This window comes from Notechis scutatus, chromosome 2 (assembly GCF_049901735.1).
Source record: "Notechis scutatus isolate UNSWTSFEM ecotype Mainland chromosome 2, rNotScu1.2, whole genome shotgun sequence".
NCBI lineage: Eukaryota > Metazoa > Chordata > Lepidosauria > Squamata > Elapidae > Notechis > Notechis scutatus.
The window spans coordinates 149,356,641-149,374,794 of record NC_142010.1 but is presented as its reverse complement, the minus strand read 5'-3'; the positions used below and the strand labels follow the sequence as shown (position 1 = coordinate 149,374,794).

General features: G+C 42.3%; 2 protein-coding genes across 9 annotated transcripts in view; one reads left to right on the top strand and one right to left on the bottom strand.

Moving 5' to 3' along the window:
* CDK16 (cyclin dependent kinase 16) overlaps positions 1 to 14,909 on the bottom strand; it is an 85,398-nt gene extending 70,489 nt beyond the window's left edge. For 3 of the 8 annotated variants that reach the window (XM_087956640.1, XM_087956639.1, XM_087956642.1), the window contains exon 1: positions 14,671 to 14,855. The gene's annotated coding sequence lies outside the window, so the exon portion shown is untranslated. Of the gene's footprint in view, positions 1 to 14,670 lie in introns of all 8 variants that reach the window. The other 5 variants (XM_026684123.2, XM_087956643.1, XM_026684122.2 and 2 more) reach the window with 5 other exon arrangements.
* Positions 1 to 18,154, top strand: part of LOC113422963 (uncharacterized) — a 55,628-nt gene that overhangs the window by 3,182 nt on the left and 34,292 nt on the right. The window lies entirely within an intron of this gene.

The following is an 18,154-nucleotide window of genomic DNA, read 5'->3' as shown; positions in this document are numbered from 1 at the left end:
CGAGGCTGAGCGAAAACTGGGGAACGCTACGGAGGAGTCACGTGGAGGAGGAGGAGCGTTCCTCAATTCAAGCTCAGCCTGTGAGAGCGGAGTCTGAAGCACCTCCCACTCTGAATGCTCCGAGCAGCTCTATGGAGAACTTCCCAGCTCTATAGTGGAAGCAAGCAGAAAATAAACAGAGAGCCATTCAATTGATTGCTGGGGGGAAAAAACACATAAGGGAAGGCCAGGAAATTTATAAAGTAGGTCCTAGAATTTCCATCATTTTTCTGGGATGAGCTTGTGCTCCAAACCGCTCTACCATATTCAGGTTGTTTTGGACAGGACTTTAATGGGTCCGTGGAGATTCTCAATCATCCAGGCAGTCATCCATCCCAGGCAATTTTAATGGGTGAAAATTTTTTTACAAGCCTGAATTCCACTTGCTGTACCCTTTTACAAGCCAGAACTATGAAGTCAAGCTTCAAGTGATTGCTAATACTTTGTCAGCATGATCAAATCTGAAAAGGATGCATGTGAAATTACAGGTCAACAGCAACAGATACACAAACACACTTACAAGCATATTAAGGCTGACTCCAGACGGTACCGCAAGCAGAAACATATGACAGCTAAGTAAATGATTTGTGATTTGCTGTGTACTGTGAATCAGCCAGTTATAGTTTGTTTAATAAATTGTGGTTAAATACACTGAGGCTTTCTATGTGTTAACCCATTTTCTCACAGATACCCACAAATGATTCCAAGGTGATATGAGAAATAAAGCCACTTAAGGGGAATGGAGATGAGGGCTCTTGAATCCCTGCAATTCCACCAACTTTTGCTGGAGCTATGTAAGTAAATGAAAGCTAATACAAGTAGTCCTCTACTTACAACAGTTCTTTTAGTGACCATTTGAAGATACGTTACTGAAAAAAAATGCCTTATGATCGTTTTCCACACCTATAACTGTTGCAACATCCTCGTGATCATGTGATCAAAATTCAGGCACTTGGCAACCGACTCACATTTATGACGGTTGCAGTCTCCCAGAGTCTTGTGATCCCCTTTTGTGACCTTCTGACAAGCAAAGTCAATGGGGAAGCCAGATTCACTTAACAACGGTATTACTAACTTAACGTGCAGTGATTCACTTAACAACTGTGGCAAGAAAGGTCATAATCTATATACTGTATATAAAAGCAAGATACCACTCACATATCATCACAAAATCTCCAGAACTGTAAAACTTATAAACTTGAAATTTGGCACGTAAGTTCCTCTTGGCTTCTAGGTGCTCACTAAGAAAGGATTTTTTGAAATGACCATCAGAGCATTAGTATTTCATATATTACTATTAACACGCTCTGATGCTAAGGAGTTCTACTCCCACTCCCCACCTGAAAAGAAATCTGTTCCAAATGCAAAACACAAGCAGAGAAGTTTCAGTTTTAGTTTCACAGCACCAAGCAGCTTTAGTACAGAACAGTTGAGCTAAGCCACACCCAGGCTCCTTGCTGTCTCCTTCTTGCTCACACAGCAAATACTGCTTCAGTTTCCAAACAGCCCTCAACTCTCTCACACACTGACAGGACGCTAGCCAGATGAATATTGATGGATGCTGGTAGACAGAGGCAGAATATTTTTCCCTTATTTTTCTCCCCCAAAATTAAGCCTGATCACATAGTTTCGTAGCAAAGCAAGGGTATCGAGCTAGTATGGGGCATAATTCACTGAACACCTCTCTGCTTAGTAACAGAAATTTTGGGCTCAATTGTGGTCATTAAAGCGAGACTCCCTCGCTTTAACAACCACAACAATGACCACTACTAATCTATGTAGGGTACATCTTTCAAACTTGACTCCCTTCATTGGTGGGCTCAGAACTGCATGCTGTTCACCACCTCCTCCACGTCCTTGGAGGATGAAACATCTCCTAGACTCTTTGCAGGGCAGGACAAAAAGTTAAAAAGATTCTTAATCCCTCCCCAATACTTCTCCATCAACAGAGGCCCTCCCCAGCACGTCTACACATGGATGGGCTTGGTTTACTTAAACCGAAGAGATGAATCAGATTATCAACATTAGTAACACTTCATTCAACACTCTGAACTTCATCCTGGATTAAGAGACCATAGAAACAACAGTTGCATCCTCTTTGGAGGGTGGAGTTCGCTATTTTATACCAAGAACTAGTTTTACTGGAGGGCCGCTTCTGAAGCAGCATTAGAAAAGGTCTAATGCTGGTGACAGGGACCATACTTAACATGGGTGGGAGTAGGCAGTGAGGACCACGAAGAGCAAGGAAGATGACACAAAATGGTTTTAAATTTGCACCATGCCATTGGATAGGGATTTAAAAAAATCCCTTTTTTCCCCTGGAGGGGTGTTCATTATGTAAAGCCTATTTTAGAGTTTATACTGCAATATGTATGTATTCTTATCTCCCGTTCCCCTTAAACCGCAGAAAATCACACAATGATCCTTGGCCTCAAAACAACAATAACAAAAAATCCAGGGGTTTCAAATAAGAGAGACCTGATGGTTGCATTTGGCTCTGATGCTGCAAACTGCCCATCTCCATTCCAGAAGATCATGACTTCTATTTCTACTACCCTGTTTCTCCAACAATATGGCCTCCCCCAATAGGAAGGCCCAGCATGTTTTATAGGCATGAAATGAAATTAAGCCCCTCCCCCCAAATTAAGGCCTATATTAAAACATGCGAAATGTGGGGAATGGTGGGGTGGCTTGCCGTTAGGAAGTACTTTTGTTGCACACCCGGATATGGTGCTGCCTGCGTTGACCCCGATACGAAGTGCCCCACCAACGCCAAGGTCAAAATCCAAGCCATCGCCGCTCGCCCGCCCGGCCGAAGATGCAAGGGGAGGGGAATTAAGTCACCCCAAAAAAAGATGGCCTAGCCATTTTTTCAGGGCTCAAAAAAAAATAAGACCCAGCCTTATTATATGAGAAACACGGTAAATAGCTGGTCAGTAAATCCACTCTCACTACTTCCAGTACAGACACACTTTTTTTTCACAACTGACAATAGAGGGAATTGTTGGCATTCCCCCCACCACCACAGAACTTACATCTGGTCCCAGGACCGCTAATTGCTAATGAGAGGGAACAAGCATTGTGAATGATTCCATTCAAGGGATGGATGATATTTTTAACCCCAAGCCCAAATAAAGCTAGGCAATAAAAAATGAGCAATCCCTTATTAAGTTTTCACCTTATCCACATAGAGATTTGGGAGTCCCACTACAGAATTTGAGATGGATGATATGCTTAGGGAAAAACAGCACCTAGGCATGGACTGGCACCGGTTTACAGCATGCCAGAAACCAGGATGCGAAAACAAGTGAAGTCTCATCCGTGGGGTGCAGGCAGCGCATGAAACTACCCCCGGCCCCCAGGTCCATGGAAAAACCTCTCTCCATGGAACCGGTCCTTGGTGCCCAAAACGTTGGGGGCCGCTGATCTAATACATCCTAGAATATTTGGTGCTTGCAGGTAACGGGTTGCTATCTCAGCCAGTGATAAGCCCCTTTTCAGTGTTGATCATTTGCTTGGGCTTTGAGCTTTTCTCAAATTGCGGTCCACCTCTCCCCTCCAGACCATAGGAAATTAAAAGAGGAAACATTTAAAAGCCTAAGAGAGATTTCTCTTCCATCACACTGAAGAAGAGCCGAGCTGTTTTTCAGATTCAGTTGCAGACTGTCTGGCGAACAGAGTAGCAGCTTACCTATTGGACAATACAGACCTTCAAAAAAAAAAAAAAGGCACCTTTCTCTCCCTGTTTCACATCGAGATACAGTAAGGCAGGTTGGGGGGGACAGGAAGGAACAGGACTCCAGAGCTCACTTCAGAGGCCTGTATTGCCAGCTCAAAGTTTGCTTCTAAAACGGAGTTATCGGGAGTGACACGACCCGGCGATTGTCTTGAATGTACAGCATTCCTAAGCTACAGTTGCAAATGGGGATGGATGTCTGTGGTAACATGTTTCTGTCTTGATTTGCACCCAGTTACCTGGAGAAAAAGCATTTGCAAAAAAACGCAAAGGGGGACTTGGTCAAACAAGCCACGGTTGCTTTGTTCGAGACTTACTGACTCTGCCTTGTTTAGCAAACAGCAGCTAACATGAATAAAAAAATTAATGCAGGGTCTGGCAATCTCTCAGCAACTAAAGAGCTCACTTTTTGTTTTTAAGTTGGAGGAGGCACCTGAAGGCAACGGTAGATGAGTCAGTAACATTTTGACAGCTATAAAGCGGGCAGAAGACAGATCTCCAACTAAGAACATGATTTTGCTGCTGCAATTTTTTTATTTTCTTAATAAAGAAAAATTCTATTGGCTATCTCATATTCCCTTTTACTGAGCATGAGGGAGCAGACAAGACACTCTAGACAACCTTTCTCCTACTTAGAAAGAACAAGAAATGGTCCCCATCTGGAGGAAATGGCCTGAATCTACTGCTGGAAGTTCAAATAACTAGTATCCACAGCAATAAATTCATTCTTCACCCAATTAAACTGAACAACAGCATTTCTGGACTGTAGACCAAGCCTTTGCTTTAGGCTCATTTATAAAAGTAGAGGCAGTCTACAATATCCAGATGATGGTAGTCCTATCAATTTTCAAGCATGAGATGGGCTTACAAAGTAATATTCAATGAGTAAAATTCATGTTATCACTATGCTGCTCCTTGGTAAACCACTGTTTGTTGAATAAACTGGCTGTGCTTACACAGCACACTAAATCACAATGAAATTTAACCGTGCCATATGCTAAAAAATAATACATAATAAATTGACTGTGTTATGGCTTATCAAGACACATGAATTCCAGCAGAGACATTCAGCAGGGCAAACACATACCTTTGCCTGTGCCTGGTGGTAGATCCAACCAAGCTTTGCCCAAGCTATGAACTCATATAAATGCAACAAAAGCATTACTCCAAAGAGCCACAGCTGCATTACCAGAGGGGCCCCTGCCTGGATCCTAAAACAACTTGCTGATAAGGTTAATCTCATCCAAGACAGCAGGGGAACTTATCTCAGGATTGCATGTCCCTCAGAAAGGAATACAATGATAGAAACCACAACATTGACCTACACAATAATGGGTTTAATAAAGGTAAAGCCACAGAAAGCTATCCATCCAGTAGGAAAGTTCCTCCACCAACCCTCATCAACCCAGACCAAGCAACCAGCAGAAGTTGAGAATCAACTTCTTTTTTAGTATGTTTTCCTGTACATTCAATTGCCTTTTTTTTTCCCCAACCAAGGCCAGTCTATTGAGTTGAACAGGTCAGCAAGATTCAATACGTTGTCATTTAAAACAGATAATGCCAAGGATTTAAATTATGCTCTTACATTTAAAGATGCAGATTTCTAGCTCTGAAGACTCAGAAACTCAAATTCAGATCAATGTTTGCAAGATTGGGGGGGAAGAGGTTGTCCCAAGGCTGCCAAAGCATTTGTTTGGATCTAGCAACTACTATCATTATCTACTCCCCATATGACTTTGAAGTTTCATCCAAATTGCTGTTTTCTCTTCATCACATCTGTTCTCAACAATCACTAAAGTGGACTTGGGAAGGGAGGACCTGATCTCTGTACCAGGCTCCAAAAGAATGAAAATGCCAAGGCAGCTGAACCAGGACATTTCAGATGGGAGCATGACATACCATTACAGGCGGTAATAATTCAGGAATTAAGCTTATTTATGGCTAAACTCACATACAGCTTTAAGCCAACACCGGGAAAGGGATTTGTTTCCTTTTCTTGAATCTAAACTATGGTTTATGGTTCAACATGGGGTATGAACTCAGCCAACTTCACTTTATTCAAGAAACCACAATTGAAGCAAACACATCTCAGGTTTCTGAATGCTGCCCAGAAATCAAAAGGGTTAGTTAAGGCAAAAAAGTCAGGGTGCTTTTGCCAAAGCAATTTCATTTAATCTTTAGTTCCCCCTGAGTAAGGCATGGTTTAAGACAGGTTTATAAAATCCATAAAAATCACCAGTGTGGAACCAAAAGAAGCTGTCTTTTCTTTAAACCAATTATCGTAGTTTTTCAGCCCCAAAAAGATAAACATAAGGAATGCCACATATGTTCCCATGACATCTCAGAAAAGACAGGGTGTAACATAAACATATACCAGCAAATTATTGATAAATAGACATTACCAAGGACTGGTGGATTGTCCGTCCTCTTCTGCAATTCATTTTACTTCTGAGGAGTGGCAGAAAGAGCTACTGAGAAGTAAAGGGTACCAGAGAAGGAAAAGAGTGAGAGCGATTTCTTCTTTGTCAGTCTCCTCACTTGCCTGGAGAAAAGTAATGGTGGCCTGTGACTATCAGACAAACTTAGCTGGTAATTTTTGTTTTGTTCCAACTGGCAGGATTTGGAAAAAAGGGGGGAAAGGAACCCTTTCGGGGATTATCTCCAGTTGCGTTTGGAATGTGGCATCAGCCAAGACTCTGCGGCAGGGGTGGAGGTGCCATGATTGTCATCTGGGAATCTCATGGCCTTCATGGTCCCTGTACTGCAGATCACCAGATGTGAGACCCTGTTCATTAGGTTGGGCTCAAGGGATCAGTTGGGATAGTTGCTGTTGAACTAACCTCCCTACTGTACAGCAACCTCCCTGCTTGAGCTCCTTGACTCCATTTCTAGGTTGTTTGTGGAGTTCTTCAGGTCTTGGGGGAATTTTAATCTGCTTTCTTGTAGGAGCAGGGTATGCGGTGGCTCAGGGGTTCATGACAACCATGACAGCAATGGGCCTATTGCACATCATTCAGAGCCTGGCATGGGAGATTAGTCACGCACTGGATCTGGTCTTCCTGTTGGAACCATGGCTATGTGATTTGAAATGGGGGAAGCTCTTGATGTTTCCCTTGTTGTGATCAGATCACACTCTGATTGCCCTGGAGTTCTCTAATACCACTATTCACTACAGGGAAGCTGGACCCATTAGATTGGTCTACTCCCAATAGCTAATGGCTTTCAGAGGAAGCAAGGGCTGTTCTTGCTAATCTGCTGCACGGCCCATCAAAATCTTGGTCACTATTTGGAATAAGGAACTGGCTGAGCCTTTGGATTGGATTGTGCCCATACAACCTCTTTCCCCTCAGGGATACCATTACTCCCCAAGGTTTATGGAGGAGTTGAGGGAGATGACACAAGAGATGCCGAGAGTGTGGCTGGTATCAACAAGAGTTTGGACAAAGAGCAGAACACAACTAAGCATACTGTAGGTTAGAGTACTGTGTGGCGGTAAAGGTAACAAAGCATCAGTATTTCTCCACCCTTATTGCATCCAGTTTCAGATGACATGAGCCCTTTTTGGGTGGGGAGAGCATGCAAAGGAATTTGTTCAGCATCTGTTGGATAAAGTTGCTTGGATTTGGACTCTGGTCTTGTAGCAGATCCAGAGGAGATGCCTTGGAAGAAGTCTTGCTTAGTTATCTGGGAACAGTTTGAGCCTGAGGAGGTGGACAAGGTCATTAGGACTATGAGTTCAGCCACAGGCATTTTAGATCCATGCACCTCCTAATTTGTTAAAGTGGCCCAGGGAGTGACACATGAGTTGGTTCTAGCAGAAGTTACATTCTTTGAATGAGGGAACTCTTCCATTAACTCTTAAAGAGAAGTTTGGTTTGCCCCCTTCACAAGAAGCCATCACTGGGCTTCATATTCTGGACAATTTTCATCCAGCATCTAACCTCCCCTTTTGGGGGAAAGTGGTTGAGAGTGTGGTTTTGCAACAACTCCAGCAGACTTTGGAAGAAGTGAATTATTTGATTTTTTTTATATAGTATAATTGGGATTCAGATCCAGGTATGGTATGATATGTTGGATGACCTCTAGTGAGGGTGGGTGGGGGATGTGCATTCATCCTTTCCCTACTTGGTCTCTCTGTGGCTTTTAATACCTGTCAGCCTCCCATGTAAACCAAACAGGAAATATTTTCCTCCCTCAATTCAGAGATATTTCTTTACCAGATTTGCAATGTCTTCAACAGTAGCAGAGCTTCTACTGGAAAAGTTCTAAAAAATTCAAGGAAATATTGTTATTTAGAGATGCATCTGCCTTGAAAGTAGCCCATGTATCTATAGCACAGTCAAGCCTCAGGAATTGACCACAGGAAATATTTATGGTATAATACAAAATCATAAAATGCTTTATGATAACTTTTCTGTTATAAAACTTTTTATAAAATTTGTTAAATTTCAATCTCATGGGAATCATGGGTTCTGGATTTTGGATGCATTCTGTAAGTAGCCCATTTAAGGTAGTTTGCTTGAAAATATTGCTTATGATGCATCACTTCATCAAGTTAAAGGTTACAGACATAAGAATTCTATTAGTATATAGGTAGATATTTCTTGACCACCATCTGAACAACAGATTAGGCAACTGCCACTATTAAATATTATTGACATTAAAAAGTAGAAAAAGGATGAACATGCCGATTTATTATAGCATGCTCCTACCAGAAACATTGTTATAATGTAGTTTGTTGAACTTCAGCTTATGCATTGTGTAGATTCAATCAGTGTTATTCAACCATGATTAAACAAACTTATGACTTAGTCAGTGATGGCTAACCTATGACACGCGTGTCACCCGTGACACGCCAAGGCACTTTGACTGACACGCCTGTTGGTGTGGGGAAAACCTGCACATTTAGAGGCTGCCTGTGCTCTGCTCCAATCCCTGCTCCCTGCTTGTTGCGTGGAGGCGTGGTGTCACCGCTGCTGCAAGATCTTTGCAGCAGAAAACCAGTTTTAACCGCCATAAACTGAGGTTTGTCAGTTTCATTACCTCAGGAACGCTAGAGGAGGAAAGGAGATCCATGAGGTTCACAGCCCTGTAAGGTGGCCTTCCGATCCCCACATCCTGCACCTGCAGCCCTGAGACCAGGGAGATAAGTTTCACAGCCTTGTGTGATCACCCCAGCCCAGTCCGTCATAAACCAAATTATTGATATTTCTTGAAGTGACACACGACCCGAAGAAGGCTACACTTTTTCCCGATTTTCGACACACCAAGCTGAAAAGGTTAGCCATCACTGACTTAGTGCAATGATGCACCCAGTCAACAAAACAACACTACATCTGTTGGTCTAAACCAGGGGTGTCAACCACAAGGCCCATAGGCCGGATCTGGCCCATGAGGCCATCCTGAAAAATGTAAGGGGCCAGCCAGTGTGGCTTCGGCCCAGTCTACCTAATCAAAGATGACACATCAGGCCAGCATGGCTTCGGCCCAGTCTTCCCAGTGCGAAGGGGAAACATGCCAGCAGTTTGAGTAGTTGTGTCAAGCTGACCATGCCCAATTGGCCACGCCCACCCAGTCGGTCACACCCACCTGGCCCTCCAACATCAACCACAGTCCTGATGTAGCCCTCAGTGAAGTTGAGTTTGATACCCCTGGTCTAAACAAAGCAAGTAAGCAATGCCAGAAAAAAAGCCTAGGCATTACCTACTTCTTGGTGTCTTCTTTTTTAAAGGCTTTTTTATAAGCATGTCCAAATCCAAATGAGAACCTATTCTCATGGTTAAAAACTAAATCACCCTTTCTATATACCCCAACAACATACATCACTCTCGCGCTTTATGCAAGACAACTGTAACTCAATCTTTTCTGTACCTTCAGTAACCAGCTATTAGCCACATCCTATAATAAGCACTTTGGGTTTAACTATTTCTACTTGGCTATAGCTGAATATGTTGAAATATGGCTACCTAGGGTAGGCCAAACATCAGTCTTCATGGTGTGTCTCCACCAAAGAACTCTTTCCTTACAGGTCAGTTACATTTCAACAATATATAGTTTGGAGAAAACTGGCAAAGCCACCTTCTTCAAGTCAATATTTAATAATAGTACATTATAATGGGGCATTGCTTTCATTTTGCCCATACAGCCTGAGCAAGAAAGGGACAAAAGGCAAGTTGAAATAAATACCTAGCCAAGTCCCCTCCTTCCACCTCCGTTCTGGCCACTTGACAGACTCAAGATAGCCAAGTGATAATCACAGGACTGCGGAGGTTCTACCAAGTTCTCAAATTGTGTCCAGATTTTTTTTGTGGCACTAACAAAAACAGTCTTCTATTTTATTCCACTAAGCATACACATACAGCAGGCGTCGCCAATCCCTGGGCTGCAGACTGTGACTGGGCTGTGACTCATTGGGAACCAGGTCACCAAAGCGGCAGGCAAGCATGCAAAGCTGCATTTGCGCAGGTGCGGGATTTAGGTTGTGCACAGAAAACCATCCCCCCCATCCCGTTATCAAAACCACCGAAGCCACTGATGGTCTGCAGAACCAAAAAAGTTGGGGACCCCTGATGTACAATATATATCCAGATCCCAACTCATATATAACCAGTATGCACTGCCCGATGTAGCACATGAAAAAAGTTGCTCAAAATGTTAATGGATGCACTACTGCATTACTGCCTTTTGCCCACTTCCAAATGGCAATGGACAGCAGCCAAAATTCCTCTTCAGAAAAGCTTTGACTTGAATGAGATTTTGCAGTGTTTCTAATATAGTACAAAGGCGAAAACTATTCTTTGGAGGATCTTGGGCATGGATCTAGCAGTTTTCTGAAACTCATCTTTTTCTGGGATTCTGAAACAGCTACAGAAGGCATTCGTGCCATCCCAATAGCAGTTGCAGCTGCTTTAAGGAGCTGCAAACAGGTGCCATGTTTGTGTCACGTGCACCTCACAACATCTTTGTGTTTAAATCAGAAATGCAGCACCGCACTCTTAATGAGGAAATCCAGAGTGCCTGGAGGGTGTAATGCTGGCCCTGCTTGACGTATAAGGAAAAATTATTTTATTTTGTTATTTAAATGACTTATAGACCCACCCATCTCATGGAAGAGGCTCTGGGCGGCATATAAAGGTTAAAATCAACACCACAACATATAATCTATGATGGCGAGAAGATGGCTACCCCTGTAATGATAAGATTTCACAGAACTGTAGCTATTTTGTGCGTTGTACAGCGCGAAGTTCTTTGCTTTGACAGGATTAAAAAAAATCAAACAAAGCTGTCATTTGGGGACCAAGCAGTCAAGAGCTGTACAAAAAGACAAGCAATCAATATTCATAGCAAAGTTCTTATCATCAGAGGAAAAGCTTGGGCTGTGGTTGTTTTTTAAAGGGTCATAATTCTGACCTTTAGCAGAATTTTATGCCAAGAAAGGCTCAGGCACTATGCATATTATGGAAATTGGGAAAAGATAGGAAAAGTTGCTTATTTAGCATAATTTATTATTCTACCCAAGATGAGGGCCAACAAAGTACAAAAGGGAATTAAGGTGCCTTCAGAGGCCCATCTTTCCCTTCCAAGTTTTTGCAGTATTACTCAAGCATTGTTGAAGTCTACCTTCACAAGGCAGGAGGAGGAAGAACCAAATCACCTTTTATAGTCAAGGGGAAGACAAGAGGGTGGGGATGAATAAAAGCTAAAAGAGCAAGAATCCTAAATGTGATGCTTCTGAAATGGCAACTGAATCCACAAAAAGCAAAATAAGGTAAATTAATCTGGGTATACCCCAAAGAGGGGGTGAATGCTTCAATCCTTAAATCCCACTACATACATCAAAGGACACTTCTAAACACATTTAACCTTAAGTAAATATTAACAATTCAACAAAGACTTATTCCTCGATACAGATGTATAAAAACTGTAGTCTGTCATATTTGCAGGACAATTAAGGAACAGTGTATAGACTCTTTAAGATTTTTGTTCAGCAGTTAAGAACATGGGAGTTAAGACTTGAGGGAAGAAAAAATGTCTAAGTTTTGTTAGCATGGAGGATGACATGTAGATATAACACAGGCTTAAACCAAGTTTAAAATCTACCCATTAGGCAACTGTGGGAAAATGGCAGTATCCCATCAACTGTTCCTCATCTGCATGCAGGAGAAATTGTCCCATAGGCACTGGAAGGATAAAACATAAATGCCATCACAACCAATGAAGAATGATAAGAGACAGAGCAACTACAAGCATTGTTTTGAATAGTGGAGATGGTCATGAGAGACCAGAATCAACCTCCCAAAGATAGTCCATCAATGCAGTCTATGCAGACTTAACCATTATTGAGTCCAGTAGGCCTCAATAAGACTCACTCCCCCAGTTTATTCTGTGAATGAATAACAAGGGAATCAAAAGACCATGCAATAGTATAATGTTTTCCATTCTCGTGTTTTTTATTTCATGCATTTAAAACATTGCAAGTTGGCTCATTTACCTGCATCAAGTACAGCTCTTTTACCTTGTGGACATACTTTCTGCAGGTGCTTTTGTCATAAAGTGCTCGGATCTGCCTTGCGTGCGTAACTAAAGTAGTTAAAGAGAGGCAATCTGGTACCATTTTGCCTCTTGGAAGATTGAGGCCCTACTAGACTGCAGGTGCCCCCAATTCCTAAACATCTGGAGCGCTGTATTGCAACTTCAAGAAATAACTGTTTGGCTCCAATACAGTTTACAGTTTATTCAATAACAAGTCACATTCAAGGGTAACCAAAACCCACTGACCAGTAAACAAAAAAAAAATGTTAGCTACTTAGATTCTAAGAAGAAGTCCTAAAATATTATAAAAGAGGGAAAGAAAGATTTCATTGCAACCAAGCTTTCCCAAGTCCCTTGTCTTCTGAAGACCGAGCAGCTAAGATATCAATGCAGTTCCCTCTGCAGATCCCTAAGACCTGGCCCAAATGCCAAGTCCACTGAGTGCCAAAAACCAATCATCCATGCTTCAGTTGGCAGGGAAAGAAATAAGTTGGAAGGGGAAAGCCATCTCATCAACACAGAATTAAGTACCCTAATGAGCATGCCAGATAGACAAAAACATTTTCCTCAAAGGTTCAGGAGCCAAATGAGGACAAGCTAACTAGAAAGACATGGCAGAGGCTATGTTGTCAGCCCCAACAAAATAAATAGTAAAATAGGTTGACAAGAAGGAAATCAGGCCTTCTAATAAATACTAGGTTACTTATAGGGGACAAACCTAGGCCCACTCCCTTTTTTCAGGCTTTTGCACCAAATGTCTCCAGGGGTAATCTGGCCAGCAGCTGCCCCAAAGCAATTCCTCTCAGGACAACCCTAATCCATGCCAACTTTCCAGCATCGTCATAAGAACCCTTTACTTACCCACACATTATGAGTTGCAGATGCAGTGCTGCGTGGAGTGGAGATGGAAGCCCCCTCCCCCCACATTACATCATCAGACTTGTGAGGCAGCAGGTGATAGCATCAGGTCTGGAGGTGGGAAGTGAGAAAATGAACACCCTTCCAGCCTGACCAAGAACAGCTGGAATTCCAGAACAGAAATCAGCTCACATCAGTTTGTCGTCCTTTGGAATTCAGTTTCTTCTCTCTTTTTCCTAGCCAGAAAGAATGCTGATCCCCATTACATTCTTTCCACACACATTTCTGCACATGGTTTCCAGGGGAGAAAGAAAGGAAGAGCACACAATCTTTTTCCATGTATATAAAGTGTTAAAAAAGGGGGGGAGGGAAGGATTCCTTGATTCTCTAGGAAAAACATACATCCAGTTCCAACCACCTCTCGTGAAAAGAAATGCTACAAGCTTTACGATACGACTGATGGAATGCAACTTAACTATTTAGAAAGAATAACTACTTTTAAGATCAGAAGGGCAAAGATTTCTCACCTCCAAGAAAGAGTAGTTATATGTATGATCATGATTAGAGAGGGAGAAAAAAAAGGCAATTTGAGAAGTCAATCTAAACATAAAGCAAAGAACAAGAGGATGTCCCTAAAAAAAGGGGGGAGTGAAAGATTCACCCAGCAAGTTCAAACACCTCTTAGAAAAGGACATCTAACCCTGAATCATCAGTTACAGGGTGAATATTAAATACCCAGACTGAATCTCAAAAAGCCCAAAGACAATGAAAAGCTTGAACATAAAAGGAAGGCCTGATAGGAATGAGGAATCTTTAGGGCATGGCAGTTAACTGGGAGAAGTAGATGGGGGTAGGGGGAGTCAATAATACCGATGGGACATAAAATGCTGAAGACTCAAGATCCATGCAAGTCCAACCCTACTTTTCTTAATTTCAGCACTAAGGTATGCAGGTTTCAAACCCTAAAGGGGTGGGTCCCAGGGACTTTGTAGAAAGAACTTGAAACCAGGGAAGGAAGATTAAGAAGAAAGTCTGGGCTCTAATATCCTGAACTAAAACAGCTTGCCTTTGGGCCAAAAGGAGCAGGATCTGATTCACGCAGCTCTATTGAGGAAGAGTTTGGAAATAGACTCGAGATAAATATGGAATAGAAACAGCTGAAAAACAGATCAACATAGAGTCATAGACCCCACTTTTCCCTAATGAAAGAGAAAGACGGCAAATATTTTTAACGAGAATTCAGTGATTAATTAAGCATAGTATTAGGAGTTTTTTTGGGGGGGCGGGGGTGTTTAGGCCAGTAAAGAATTAAAGAAAGGTCAACCAGACCGCTTGCGTGATCAGATCTGTCGTATGAAAACGGGCGATCCAACCTAAACGCAGGGAGAATGATCCCTCAAGGGGGGAAGATTCGGAACAAGGGCTCAAAGGTCCTGTGGATTCCACGACCCGCTTCCCCCACCCCCGCCGCCCCAATCTCTCCTTGGTAAAGAATCGTCTCTTACCTTGGCGGCGGTTGCTGCTATTGCGAGTCCCAGTAATCCTCGGCCATGGCCGCCAGCATGGGCCGCCTCTGAACTCGGCACCCCTCAACCACCCATGGTCACCCCCCAAGCCCGGGTCTGCTCGGCTCCTCCCTCCCAGCTCCAAAGAACCACCCCCCAGCTCAGCCACCTCCCACCCTACGACTGACCAACGCCAACCCCCTGGCTGGGGCTTAACTCTCCCCTCCCCTTTGGAGCGTACCATTCCCTATCAACATGGGTAAAACCGCCAGAAAAGCTGGAGGCCTTGCACAGTTAATGTTACCCCACACTTAAAGAAGGGAAGGGAAAGAACCAGAAAAAGCACTTCAGCCATTTCCAGAAATACAGAGTTTTATGAATCTCTGCGAGATCAATGAAGTATCCCCCTCTTTCATTTCATGTGGTAGAATCCCAACCTTCTTACTTTCCCGAGATGTGAGGGGGTGGGGAATCTCCCCTGGATAAAAACGTCGATATTTTATTCTGTATTTTGATGAAACTTTTTGACTTTGTGCAATGCGTTGGCAATCAATCCCAGTAGCCGTACATGACAACTTTCAGGTCTTCGGTAGACGTTAAAGGAACGGCCTAACCTCCATGTGCATCACAATGGTACATTCCACACCATTTCCCCGCCCCCACCTCCTCCAACAACCGTTCCTTTTAATCATTAGCAGACGTTGCTTCTCCACCGTTTGCTGGGTAGAGTGGGGGGGATGCTTTTAGTTTCGGAAAACAGATAGCGGCAACTCCTATTCACTTTCAACGGGCTTGAGCAGAACCACGAATCTCTGGGTGTTTAAATCTTTTCAAGTCGGGACCCTGCAAATGGGTGGAGACGCATCTGGGTTACCAGTATCTCTAAACCCAAAACTACTCTTCCAGGCTTAAGCGAAAGCTACGTGATTAGCTGCAGAAGGATGGGTTGCGCGACAACCCATCGACGTCATATTAATTAGTTACGTCTAAGTCAGTAGCGATGAGTTAAATTAAGCAAAGTGAACTCAGGTTCACCCAGAAGTATTTCTTGGGGATGGTGGGCGGGTATGACCGTAAAGCATTAGCGCGCTGCGATCGGCGCAGCAGAATTTGGAACGCCCGTCTAAAATTTTGGGGCATTGTTCTAACATTCCAAGTTCTTCCTGAAATGAAGGAAAGACGAGAATAAAGCCCAGGCTTCGACAGCTGTAGTGGTTTCGCCCTCGGAATTCGCCCACTGGATGCTGCTTTCCTCCCATAATCCTAAAGGGAAAGCGATAGACTTTGATTTAACTTCTTTTCCTTCCGTGCTTTCCTTCCACTAATCGGTGGTGGCCTTGTTCGTGGCCGGTTTTATACTTTGCACCACCGAATTGGGTGTCCTCAAATGATTTTTCTTTTTTTGCCGTTGCAAGCCGTCTGAACGTTAAGCAAATAGGTTTTCAAAGTGTTGCCTTTATGCATTGCCTGCTTTCTAATAGTTTGCCGTAATTAATCTCCACTGTTTTTTAATTACTGGGGTGTAGAGCAGGATCTAAGAAAGGAGAGAGAAAAGGCATTTTCTTTTCTTGCAGCCTTAGGTGATTAGTACAGCTAATGTGCTGGACTTCTGTGGCATTAATGGCACTAATGTGCTGGACTTCTGTGGCTTCTGGGCCTTATCCTGGCTCTAGTAGTTAAATTTCAGCTAGGACAGATTATAGAAGAATAATCATATTCCCTTGGTCTTCCATACAGTCCATAACCTTGATAATGTGTGAAGAAGGGACTTTAATAGAGAGCCATGGTGTTGCTCTTGAGAGTTTTTCAGAAGTTTATTAGGCCCCAAAAGGCTGCTGTCATAGTAACAAGACTAAAGACACAGTAACCAGTTAGGACTGTTAGGTCATAGTCACCATTTTAAAGGGTGTTATTTCCCAGAACAACACCCTCCAGCCAAAGGGTCCCAGAGTGAAAAAGGGATTAAAAAGAGCAAACTGGAATCCACAGAGATAATTGAAGGATTTGTTTGTCTAATCTCTTACAATACTTAATGCAGAAATCCAATTAAAATTATAATTTACAAATAATTGCCTTTTTGCTCAGCAAAGGAGAGCTAACTTACCCATACCATTGTCAGAATGCTTTTAATAAGCTTATATTTAGCAGAAATCTGCCTTTTTGTGACTTTACTCTGTGTCCTGAACCTTATGTTAGAAAACAAGTAGACACGTTTTCCAAGTACAGTTTGTTCTTGACTTGCGACCACAATTGAGCCCAAAATGTCTGTTGTTAAGTGAGACATGAGTTTTGCTCCCTTTTACAACCTTTCTTGCTACAGTTGTTAAGTGAGTCACTGAACTTGATACGTTAGCAACCTGGTGGTTAAGCAAATCTGGCTTCTTCATTGACTTTCCTTGTCAAAAGATTGCAACAGGTAATTACATGACCTTGGAACACAGCAACTGTCATAAGTATGAACCAATTGCCAAGCATCTGAATTTTGATGTGATCATGGGGATGCTGCAAAAATCATCACTATGAAAAATGGTCATGTCACTTTTTTTCAGTGCCATAACTTTGAATTAACACTAAATTAAACTGTTGGAGGTCAAGGATTACTGTACTACCTTCAAATAACTTGCAGAATGCTACCCACCTCTGCCATCTTTTCTAGACCAGTGTTTTTTTTTTTTAATTTAAGACATCTTCCCACTTTTAAAAATTATGGAGGATCCCAAAACAGTTTGTGCTTGTATGGTTTATATTTATCAATATTTATTATATTAAAATTGACCCGTTCGCTCCTGTTTCCCACAGTTGTTTGATTTTAATATTGTATTTCTCAACACAAACTGTCAAACAATTTTGATTTCATGGGCCCCTGAGTAGGTTTTGGGGAACCCCAAGGGTCTTAGAACCACACTTTATGAAACACTGCTCTAAAGTTACAAGTTCCTTTAGTCTGTCCACAGGAAATTTAGTTTATAATCCCCTGATTCACCCCCATTTCCTTTTTTTGCATCTAACTTTTCTTGAAATATGATACCCAGAATTGGACACATTATTAGAAGGGGGTATGAGCAGTGCAAAATGGTTAAAATTATTCCTTCTCATTGGGGGAAAATATTTCCTTTGATTTAGCCATTTGCCTTTTTGGCAGTCATATCACACAGCTGACTCAGGTCAAAGATCATTTTCCCAATGCACTTAACTAAATCCTCCCCATCCTATCCTTATACATTTGTTTCTTCAATCTATATACTACTTTTTACTAAAATATACTACTAAAACTCTGGTTCCTGTAACCTTTAAGTGCATGAAACGATGCATCACACGGCAACAGTTTTTGAACTAAGGTATCTCAAATGGACTAACTTATAGAATGTGTCCAAAATCTGGGAACCATAACCCTTTTGGCAACTGTTATAAAACGTTTTATGACATAAAAATTAAAATGTCATAAAACATTTCCTGTGCCGATGTTTGACAGTGATGTATAGTT